General features: G+C 42.8%; 1 non-coding gene across 1 annotated transcript; it reads right to left on the bottom strand.

The window, feature by feature from the left end:
* Positions 1 to 6,449: 6,449 nt before the first annotated feature.
* Positions 6,450 to 6,637, bottom strand: LOC130274638 (U2 spliceosomal RNA). Its single transcript, XR_008844417.1, has one exon. It is a non-coding gene; the product is annotated as a U2 spliceosomal RNA (small nuclear RNA).
* Positions 6,638 to 11,073: the final 4,436 nt, after the last annotated feature.

Raw genomic sequence — 11,073 nt, 5'->3', positions numbered from 1 at the left:
GGGTTATTTAGTTTAGAATAAAGAAGGCTTAGGGGAGACCTAATAACTATATATAAATATATCAGGGGACAGTACAGAGATATCTCCATGATCTATTTATACCCAGGACTGTATCTATAACAAGGGGGCATCCTCTACATCTAGAGGAAAGAAGGTTTCTACACCAGCACAGACGGGGGTTCTTTACTGTAAGAGCAGTGAGACTGTGGAATTCTCTGCCTGACAAGGTGGTCATGGTGAACTCTGTTAAAGAGTTCAAAAGGGGTCTGGATGCATTTTTGGAGAATAATAACATCGCTGGTTATGTATATTAGATTTATAGGGACAGAACATTGATCCAGGGATTTATTCTGATTGCCATATTTGGAGTCGGGAAGGAATTTTTACCTCTAGTATGAGGGTTTTTTTTAGCCTTCCTCTGGATCAACTCAGAAAGGACTTGATGGACTCTGGTCTTTTTTCAACCTTATGAACTATGTTACTTAAATATCTCAATAAGCAAGACATCATGCTGCGATCCAGAGAAATTGAGGAACAGATGAGGAAATTGACATCTATTGGTCTGTAAGGGGTTACAAAGCCATTTCTAAAGCTTTAGGATTCTAGCACTGTAAGAGCCTTTAGCCACAAATAGAGAAAATTTGGAACAGGAGTTGATGGCCTACCAAAATTTTCCAAGAGCGCAGCGAATGCTTATCCAAGAGGTCACAAAAGAACCCAAAACAGCATCTACAAAACAACTTCAATTCTGCAAAGAAGAGTGCATCAAAATTCCTCCATGTTGTAAAAGAGTCATTGCTAGTTATCACAAACACTGTCCAGAGTAGGAGCAAATCCCCATAGCAAACCGCTCCTGCTCTGGACAGTTCCTGACATGGACAGATGTGTCAGCAGAGAGCACTGTGGTCAGACAGAAAATAATAACTCAAGTTCCTCTATAACATACAGCAGCTGATCAGTACTGGAAGGATTAAGTTTTTTTTATTAAAAGTAATTGACAGATCTTTATAACTTTCTGGCACCAGTTGATTTGAAAGAAATTGTTTTCCACCGGAGTACCTCTTTAAGTGCAGTTGCTGCTGCTGGGGTGGCACAGTCATTTATAAGGTTTAAAAGAAAATTACTTTTTCCCATAGGGCCATGAAAGTTTGAAATCTTTTTTGCCATAATTAATGAAATGATCACTTGAAACTGCATTTTGTGATTATTTGGCTTATCTGTGTGTAATGTTAAATATGTCTTTAAATCCTTATTTATTCTTTTACCATTCCAACACCGCTGATCAGTGCATTTTTCCAGTCATCCAGTTTCAGCCTAGATGGACCTTGGGTAAATGAGCCATTCTAAAGTTATTCATGGATAAGAATGTAACATCCCTTTGTGGTAACCTTCATGAGCAGGGTTTTCTTCTTCCTTAGCTTATTACACCAGAATCTAGCTTGGGGCAACAGCCTTGAGGTGCAGGGATGCAAATAGAATAGAGGATTGGAGTTTTGTTTTTGTTAAGAATGAGATTACCCATCAAGAGTTACAATGAGTTGTTAAATATGCTGAATTTCTATTAGCACATTTTTAGAGTTGTAAATACAAATATGTATACCTTATCTAATTTCTTATTTCTTCTCACATCTTATTTCTTCTCACTTCCTATTTACAGATGCTTTTCTATAATGTTACTTCAGTTCTCCTATGGTAGTGCCCAGCATCCAGCTCCCAGTTGCCGCCGCACTGCCGCTTCATTGGGTTGTTCTGCCCATGCCATTAACCATATCAGATACACAAATTGCTCCAGCCAATGTCCAAGTACTCTGGTTTGCCTGGTGAGAAAATTCTATTTTAAAAATTTGTCCGACTGGTCTAAAAAATGTAAAATGTGTACTGACTTGCTATAAACCCCTGCCGCTGCAACTCTGACAGTGCTACTCTCTGCTGTTCCCTACTTCCTGTTCTCCATCTTGCACAGTAACATAGTAACATAGTAACATAGTTCATAAGGTTGAAAAAAGACCAGAGTCCATCAAGTTCAATCTATAACCCTGATGAGTCCCTACTGAGTTGATCCAGAGGAAGGCAAAAAACACTCATATTAAAGGTAAAAATTCCTTCCCGACTCCAATATGGCATCAGAATAAATCCCTGGATCAATCTCCTGTCCCTATAAATCTAGTATACATAACCAGCGATGTTATTACTCTCCAAAAATGCATCCAACCCCTTATGAACTCTATTACAGAGCTAACCATGACCACCTCCTCTGGCAGAGAATTCCACAGTCTCACTGCTCTTACAGTAAAGAACCCCCATCTGTGCTGGTGTAGAAACCTTCTTTCCTCTAAACGTAGAGGATGCCCCCTTGTTATAGATACAGTCCTGGGTATAAATAGATCATGGGAGAGATCTCTGTACTGTCCCCTGATATATTTATACATAGTTATTAGGTCTCCCCTAAGCCTTCTTTTTTCTATACTAAATAACCCTAATGCTGATAATCTTTCTGGGTACTGTAGTCCTCTCATTCCCCGTATTACCCTGGTTGCCCGTCTTTGAACCCTCTCCAGCTCCACTATATCTTTCTTGTACACTGGTGCCCAGTACTGTACACAGTATTCCATGTGTGGTCTGACTAGTGATTTGTACAGCGGTAGAATTATTTCCTTGTCGAGGGCATCTATGCCCCTATTGATGCACCCCATGATTTTATTTGCCTTGGCAGCAGCTGCCCGACACTGGTCACTACAGCTAAATTTACTGTTAACTAAGACTCCCAAATCCTTTTCCATGTCAGTCGTCCCAAGTGTTCTCCCATTTAATACATAATCCCAGCCTGGATTTTTCCTCCCCATGTGCATTACCTTACATTTATCAGTGTTGAACCTCATCTGCCACTTCCCAGCCCAAACCTCCAACCTATCCAGATCCATTTGTAACAGTGCACTGTCCTCTATAGTGATTACCGCTTTACAGAGTTTAATATAATCTGCAAAGATTCCTACTTTACTATTCAACCCCTCTACAAGGTCATTAATAAATATATTAAATAGAACAGGACCCAAGACGGACCCCTGTGGTACCCCACTAGTAACAGTCACCCAATCAGAATAAGTACCATTAATAACCACCCTCTGTTTCCTATCACTGAGCCAGTTACTTACCCACTTACACAGATTCTCCCCCAGCCCAATCCTTTTCATTTTATGCACCCACCTTTTATGTGGCACCGTATTAAATCCTTTGAAAAAATCCAGATATACGACATCCAGCGATTACCCCTGGTCCAGTCTGGAGCTCACCTCATCATAAAAGCTGATCAGGTTAGTTTGACAGGACCGATCCCCCCATAAATCCATGCTGATATGGGGTCATACATTTATTTTTATCAAGATACTCCAAAATAGCATCTCTTAGAAACCCTCAAACAATTTACATACAGCGGAGGTTAAACTAACAGGTCTATAATCCCGGGGTCACCTTTTGACCCCTTTTTAAATATTGACACCACATTTGCCATGTGTCAGTCCTGGGGAACAGTCCCTGTCGCTATAGAGTCCCTGATTATTAAAAATAGGGGTCTGTCTATTGCATTACTTAATTCCTTTAGAACATGGGTGTGAATGCCATCTGGGCCTGGTAATTTCTCTATTTTGATGGCCGATCAACCACAGTAATTGACTGAGCAGCCACTTTATTGTGTTGAGACAAAACCAGGAAGTCAAGTCTTGACTGTGCTAGTATCTCAAACCTCATTCGGGGGACCCCTGTATTTTTTACTTATAACAGTGAGAAAATGAGTCTGTTAATAATGTTTGCACACCAGGATGGTAGTGTTTTGGTAGCTGCCAATGACGTGTACAAGACTAGGAGGGCCTATTTTGATCTTATTATGGGGATAGCTCTTTTTGTGTTCAGCCCTGCAATTGTGTTTTTGATCGGTTCTCAGCATTTTAAGAATTTTGATTTTAAATTAAAATATTGAATTACAATAAATGTTTTTATTTCCTACATAAAGGATATTTAAGAGTAAAGGACTGTAAATTTACTAACTGGTTTATCAGTTCTCAAGCATTAATGTAATTTGCAGTAATAAACTGACCACAATATCTATAAAAAATGTAATACTAAGCACAAAGAAGAGCACTGGAAATAAACAGAAAGTCATTAGAATCATTACAAAAGGTCGACTTAGAGGAGCCCTGATAGAAACGTGAACAACACAATTGATCTCATACTAATGGAAAGAGCTTATTTAGTAAGAGACGGGTTGGTGGTATGCCAAAGCAATGATGAAAGTGACAAATATATCAGTATAATACAAAGTGAAAACTAACATGTGACAGAAGCTAAATATATATATAAAAAAAACTTTAAAAAATATCTTTAAAAATTATCTCAGACACCTTTAATCAATAATGCATAAAAGGGATATCTAAATTACTGCACATAATCTCTGCATAGAAGAGCAATCATGTCTTATGTGTTTATTTATATTAGAATTTCTCATAGAGTTTAAGAACATCCGGCACATACAGCTTTTTAAGTCCACATGCTTGTGTTGTAATTTCAGATACATGATCTTTTTAGTTAGGTACATACACATATTGTGGCAACATATTCCACTTTCACTGTTTTCACTGTTATTTAATAACTTAGGGTGTTCCAATCACACATGTTTTTGTAGTTTCTCAATACGCCCTTCCGTTCCTGAGATATGAGGGTTTGTAGTTTGTCTGACAATAAAGGGAATCAGTCAAATGGCCGAGAACTTAATTTTAACAACGGGAGGGACTACCAGGTTATGGGCGGGGTTATACAGTCAGGGGGTGAAGATGTTTTACATTGTCTGATACACACCCCTGACTGTATAATCCGGCCTATCACCTATAAGTCTGCATTCACATTACGTTTGTTTCCTACGGCTGCTGGATCCAGCTGGGAAATTTGAAAAACGGGCGCTCCCGTATCCCAGCCTGACCTGCACAACTTCTAATTCGGTTTCAATAATTTTTATTAACAATTTTAGCAATACAAAAGAAGGTACAAGTCCCTCGCAGGGGACTAGACAGGTTGTCAAGGAGGTACAAATAAGGGAAAGATATCAAGTTACAAACTTAAGGAACATAGAGAACAGTGGTGGAGTTGAGCATCATCATCGATCATGGGAACATGGGAATATGTGAAGTTGTGTCTCTGAATAATTAAAATGAAGGAAGTATTAGAGTAACAGTTTGTGTTGTCCAACTGCAGAAGATGATAAATCATTCATTCAGGAATAATGAGCAGCAGGTAAACACAGGTAAGAGTTAGTAGGAGTGTGATGGGATAGGAACATGGAGGGGAAGGGGGGGGAGGGGAAGGAAGGGAAAGGAGGAGGGGACATATAGGGAAAGCAAATTTGCCCTTGAGCTATCAAGCACTTTTAGTGGCATAAGTAGAGGAGGACCACAAACACCAGCGATTATGAAATTTGGGGTAGGACATGCAATTGTTCGTTCATATATATAGGTAGTATTGATTTTATGAATAACCATTTCAATGGATGGAACATCTGGTGTTTTCCAAAAGCTAGTAAGCAAGATTTTTATCACAATCAAGATAATACACACTAAATCCCTAGCGGCCCTGGGAATATGCGTTAAGTCAATAAACAGTAACATCGGTTGTGGGGACCAAGCCCCCTCCACTCCCAGTACCTCTGTCAGAAGTTGTTTACAAGAATCCCATCATTTTTTTTATTTATTTTTTTTTTATCTAAAGCCGAGGAACGTGCTTTCGATTCACCCAAAGTGCAAGAAAAAGTGCAAACGTGTTACACTAAAAAAACGTGCACAAAGGATGCGGTCTATCGCAAGCCCTTCTCCAATAGGAGAGAGGCCCCCCAACAAACCTTACCCTTCGCCTCCGGACCAAAAGGTACCTGCGAGGTTCCAGGTTCGATGTCCCTTTTCGCCGAAGCTACTAGGGGACCACAAATGCTCCCGGCATCCCCCTTGGCGTTAGCCAAGGTATCTTCCCGCAGAGCCGATTACGGTAGGTACCCTGCCAAAGCAGGAGTACCCGGGGTGTTTGCAGGGAGGTGCGGAACCTAATGGCCACACACACCTCCCCTAGACCGCCAGGAGGGACACCCAGAAGGGCTACCGCATCCTGACAAATCCTGTGAACACACAACACGCAAAAAGTGACACAGTGAGACAAAAAAGAAATAAATAAGTGAATGTGTGCAGATATACTGCCTGGACATCCGGCCGGATCTATAAAAATTTCTCTGATCCTAGCCAGAAGGCCGGGAATCAAGAGGTGAGTGCCACAAGGTGAAGAGATTATGGTGCCCGTGCTTCAACTCAGTGAGTCTATCCTCCCAGTGAGTTTCGGCACCTCGGGGTCACCACTCCCCGAGGCACAAAAGTACCTCGGCTCTAGACCCTCTCAGCCTCATGGCGAGACCTGGAGGGAACAGGTCACATCGGGGCAGCCGTCGAGCTGATTCCTCAGAACCAGCCCCGGAAAGCCCTGGTACACCTGCATCCTCCATGCAGCACCCATCCCCACCAGCCCCATACCGGCGTTACTGTACACCGGCATGAAAAACTGATAAGAACAGATACTACACTTGATCTTAGCCAAAAGGCCGAGAAGCGATCCCATCATTGTTTAATAAGAGGGCAATCCCACAATATGTGTATTAAAGTACCCCTTTGGCCACAGTTGCGCCAGCAATGTCCAGAGGTGTCTGGGTAGATAAGTGATAGGTGCGTAATACCATCTTAGAATAGACTTCATAGCAGACTCAATATGTGAGACACATTGGAAGGCCTTGCGTATATTTTGAAAAGCCGTTCGCCATTGAGTTTCTGAGATTGCATGCCCAGCTCGTTTTCCCAAGAACGGAAAGGATGAGATATGCAAAATTGAGAGGTATGGGATACTGATGAGTAGAGGGGGGCGGAGGCCTTTTATGTTGCTGGATAGGAAAGCCAGAGAAGGCCTATGAATCTGAATTGAGGACACTGGAGTATGGAGTAAAAAATGCCGGAGACGCAAGAATTTATAGAAGTGAGAGTGAGGGATCTAGAATAAAGAGTGGAGTGAAGAAAATGGAAGAAGAATATCAGAAGAATAGAGTTGGTGCATATGTGTAAGAACGTTAGAACGTTAGCTAGTGAAATGTCAGGGATCGTACTTTGCACAAGAGATAAGAGAATGAGGGTTTTGTCTGTGGGTGTAGGAGAGTCCACTTTGGAGAGGTATGTTACCCATGCTTTATATGAAGCAGCCACTATAGGATTAGGGGAGGGAGTGGTATGTGGGGACCAGTATGGCAGGAAAAGAATGTCCCTAAATATGGAGAGACCAAGGAGTTTTCTATATGTACCCAAACAGAGGACATGTCTGCTTTACGCCAGCCTCTCAAAATACCAACTAGGGTGGCAAGATAATAGTACCATAAATCTGGAGCCCCAAGTCCCCCTATGTCTCTGTATTTAGTCAGAATGGATGCGGACAATCTGGGCTTATTACCGGACAACACAAAGTTAGAAAGAAGGGATTGGGCTTTAGAGAAGAATGGCTTAGGAACAGAAATAGGAAGCATCCGAAAAAGATATAAAAAGCGGGGAAGGAGAAGCATTTTAAAAGCGGCTACTCTGCCGGTCCATGATATGTCAATGGAGCTCAGTCTGTCCACTTCCACGCTAATGGCTTGTAGGAAAGGTTCATAATTATTTGGGTAGAGTAAATTATGGGGGTAGGTCAAATTTATTCCTAGATATTTAATGCTAGTGGTTTACCAATCAAAGGGGTGTATGGATTTAAGGGTAGCTATAATGTTTGGGTCAAGGTTCAGGGGCAGAGCTTGTGTTTTATGGCGTTAAGGTGATAGTTGGAAAGCTGTCCAAAATGAAGTATGGAATTCATGGCTGCAGGCACCGAGACAGAGGGGGTCAGTGAGTGATAGGATGATATCATCTGCATAGAAAGATATGAGATGTGAGATGTTGTCCTGCAATAGAGACTCCTGAAATTCGATCTCCCTGCCTCAGCGCCTGCGCCAGCGGTTCCAGGCATAAAATAAAGATAAGGGGAGAAAGGGGGCACCCCTGCCTGGTACCATTGCTAATCTCAAAACCCTCTGAGAGGGTGCCATTGGCAAATACCCTAGCAGTAGGCTCAGAATAAAGCGAAGTAATCGCATTGAAAAGGGCACCGTCGAATCCCATGTGCCGGAGGACCAAGAAGGCGAACGACCAGCGATGCCTATCAAACTCCTTCTTGGGGTTGAGAGCCAGGACAAGGCAGGGGTGATGTGTGCTTCAATATGATGTAACACATGCAAAAGGCGACGGGTGTTGTCCGAGGCCTGATGGGGGACCAATGGTGATTTGCCCGGTTTGGGCAGGGTAATGATCAAGGCCTGAAGATTTTCCTTGGTGAAGGATCCTTAACGGACAGCTGAATAAAAAAATAGTTGGAGATGGGGAGTCAAGATATCCCTAGATGACTTATAGTAAAGATTGAGAAGGGGAAGAGAGGATCTCTCTTTTTATCTCATCAGGGGTAATGGGGCTGTTTAGTATTTCCAGATGTTCATCTGTAAAGGTGCTGGAGGTTAAGAGTGGAGAGAAAGGACAGGATAGAGAATTGTAGATTAGGGGGGTCAGGGACCGTACGTTGTAAATTATATAGGGAGGAGTAAAAGTCTTGAAAGCCGTTAGCTATATCTTTAGGAGTGTAGACGGCGTTACCAAAGGAGGGGTGAATGAGCTGGGCAATACGTGTGCGAGCATGGGCAATTTTCAGTCTGTTGGCTAACAGGGCACCAGCTTTACCACTTTGAGAATAGTATTACGCCTTAATGTGCCTGAGATTTTTCTCATAAGTAAACAGCAGTAAGCTCCTGAGCTCCTGACTGGCAGAAGCCAGTTGGGCAGATGTGGCGGAAGAGGGAGCAGATCTATTAAGCGACTTCAGGTCTTTGAGCCTAGCCAGCGTATCGGTAAGTTGTTTGTGCTTTTTATACAGAGCCCCATATTTTATAAAGAAACCCCTCATGTAAGCCGTGTGGCAGTTCCAAATTATTGCCGGATCCATGTCTGGGGAGGCATTATTGAGGAAATTGCTAGAGAGGTCATCTCGCAGAGACTGGGCATGCTTCGGAAGTGAAAATAAAAAAGGGCTAGCTCTCCATATATAGGCCGGAGATGGGGAAAAACTCTCTCGTAGGGAGAGGGTGATGGCTGCGTGGTCTGACTAGTGAGAATCAGTCAACCCAAAACATATCCAGTCTTGAATACGTGTTGTGGGTAGTAGAGTGGTGTGTGTAATCCCTTTCATTGGAGTGCTACGCCAGGCATCATAGAGATTGGCTTCCCCCATCAGAGGAGCAAGGGGAGTGGTAGAGAGGCATTGAGAAGTAGTAGTGTCTAGGGACGGGTCATCTACTAGGTTAAAGTCGCCACATACAATCATGGGGCACGCTCTGTATTGGGAAGCAATCCTTAGAGTGCGGCTCAAAAAGCGTTTCTGTCCCACATTTGGTGCATATAGTGCTAGAATGGTATAGGGTATTGAGGGGACATATAAGGAGGACAAAATGTCCGCCAGAATCATGGATTTCTTTTGTTACTGAGAAGGCAATGGTATTTCTAATTGCTCTCAGGACCCCTCTTGATTTACAAGAGAAGTGGGAGTGGAAGATGTGGGGGTAGGCGTGATGTTTGATCCTATGTGCATCAGTGGTTAGTAAATGTGTTTCCTGTGCACAGATGTTGCCCCCTAGAGCTAGAGCTTCCCTCCAGAAAAAGGCTCTCTTGTGAGGGCTGTTAAGAACATTTACATTCAAGCTTATTATTTTAAGAACTATAAAACAGTGCTAGAGATGATATAACGTAGCTATATGTTAGAAAATAGGAGGACCTAATGCGTCTCCAAGCCAGCACACATAGGTCACAGACTTGTGGGCAATACTTGAGGGACACATAATAGCATATCCACCAATAAGAACAGTTAACATTATGAACAGTAGAAAACAGGTTAGTACAAGAAAAATTAAAAAAATTAAATAAAAGGAATAACCATGGCACAAGCCAGAGGGCACGGGTGGGGCGAATGTTCATGCCGAAGCCAAACATCAGCTCAGGAATAGGCTGCGGGTGTATACGAGCACATAAGTCACCTTGCTGTAGCCCAATCATCTCGGGGTCTGCGGGTTGCCTCTTGCAGGGAGTTCCGAGGACACTCTAGAAGAATATTCCAACGATGCAGAAGATCTTTTCCTTCTTCAAGGGTCCTGACGCCCAAAATCTGATTATCTCTGCGGATAAGGAGACGGACCGGGAAGCCCCATCTATATTGGATTTTACTCAGAGTGAAGAGCATTGGTGATGGGCTGTAGGTTCCTATGCAATTTTAACATAGTAGCAGAGAGATCTGTATATAGGGAGAGGTGATGGTATGGGGCAGGTAGACCATTATTCTTGCGTGACAGTTCCATGAGTCTTTCCTTAGTGGAGAAAAAGGGAATCCGTGCAAAAACATCACGGGGCACTGAGTCGTCCAGGTGGCGGGGTTTGGGGATATGGTGGACACGATCAATCTCCAGTTCCGTGGGTGAGCAGGAGGGCAATACAGTCTCTAAAAGAGTGCAGACATATTGCATAATGCCCACTGGTGGCACTGATTCAGGGATTCCCCATATCTTTACATTATTTCTGACACTGCGGTCTTCCAAGTTGGCAATCTTGGCTTTGAGGGCTACAATGTCCTCCCCTGCTGTAGTCTGGAGGTCAATCAAGGCTTTGTGAGAATCTTCTAATTCGTCAAATTTATTTTCAATGTGTTGCACTCAGCTACCCAATTCCTCCACTGTAGCAGTAAGAGGAGAAATCATGGAGTGCATGTCTTTTCTAAAGGACCTCTGAAGCACCATTAGCATTTCCCTAATGGCGGTATCAGTTAGGGATTTGTCATAAACAGGCATAGAACCCAGACCCTCGTTATCCTCCAGGGGGAGGGTGACATCCAATCCCCACTCCGGAGTTGCGAAGCCAGCTGCAGGTGAGGAGTATCTGGACCTTTGTT

This window comes from Hyla sarda, chromosome 5 (genome assembly GCF_029499605.1).
Source record: "Hyla sarda isolate aHylSar1 chromosome 5, aHylSar1.hap1, whole genome shotgun sequence".
In the NCBI taxonomy this organism is placed as follows: Eukaryota; Metazoa; Chordata; class Amphibia; order Anura; family Hylidae; genus Hyla; species Hyla sarda.
Note: the sequence above shows the minus strand (reverse complement) of the source record. Positions and strands in the feature narration are given on the sequence as shown.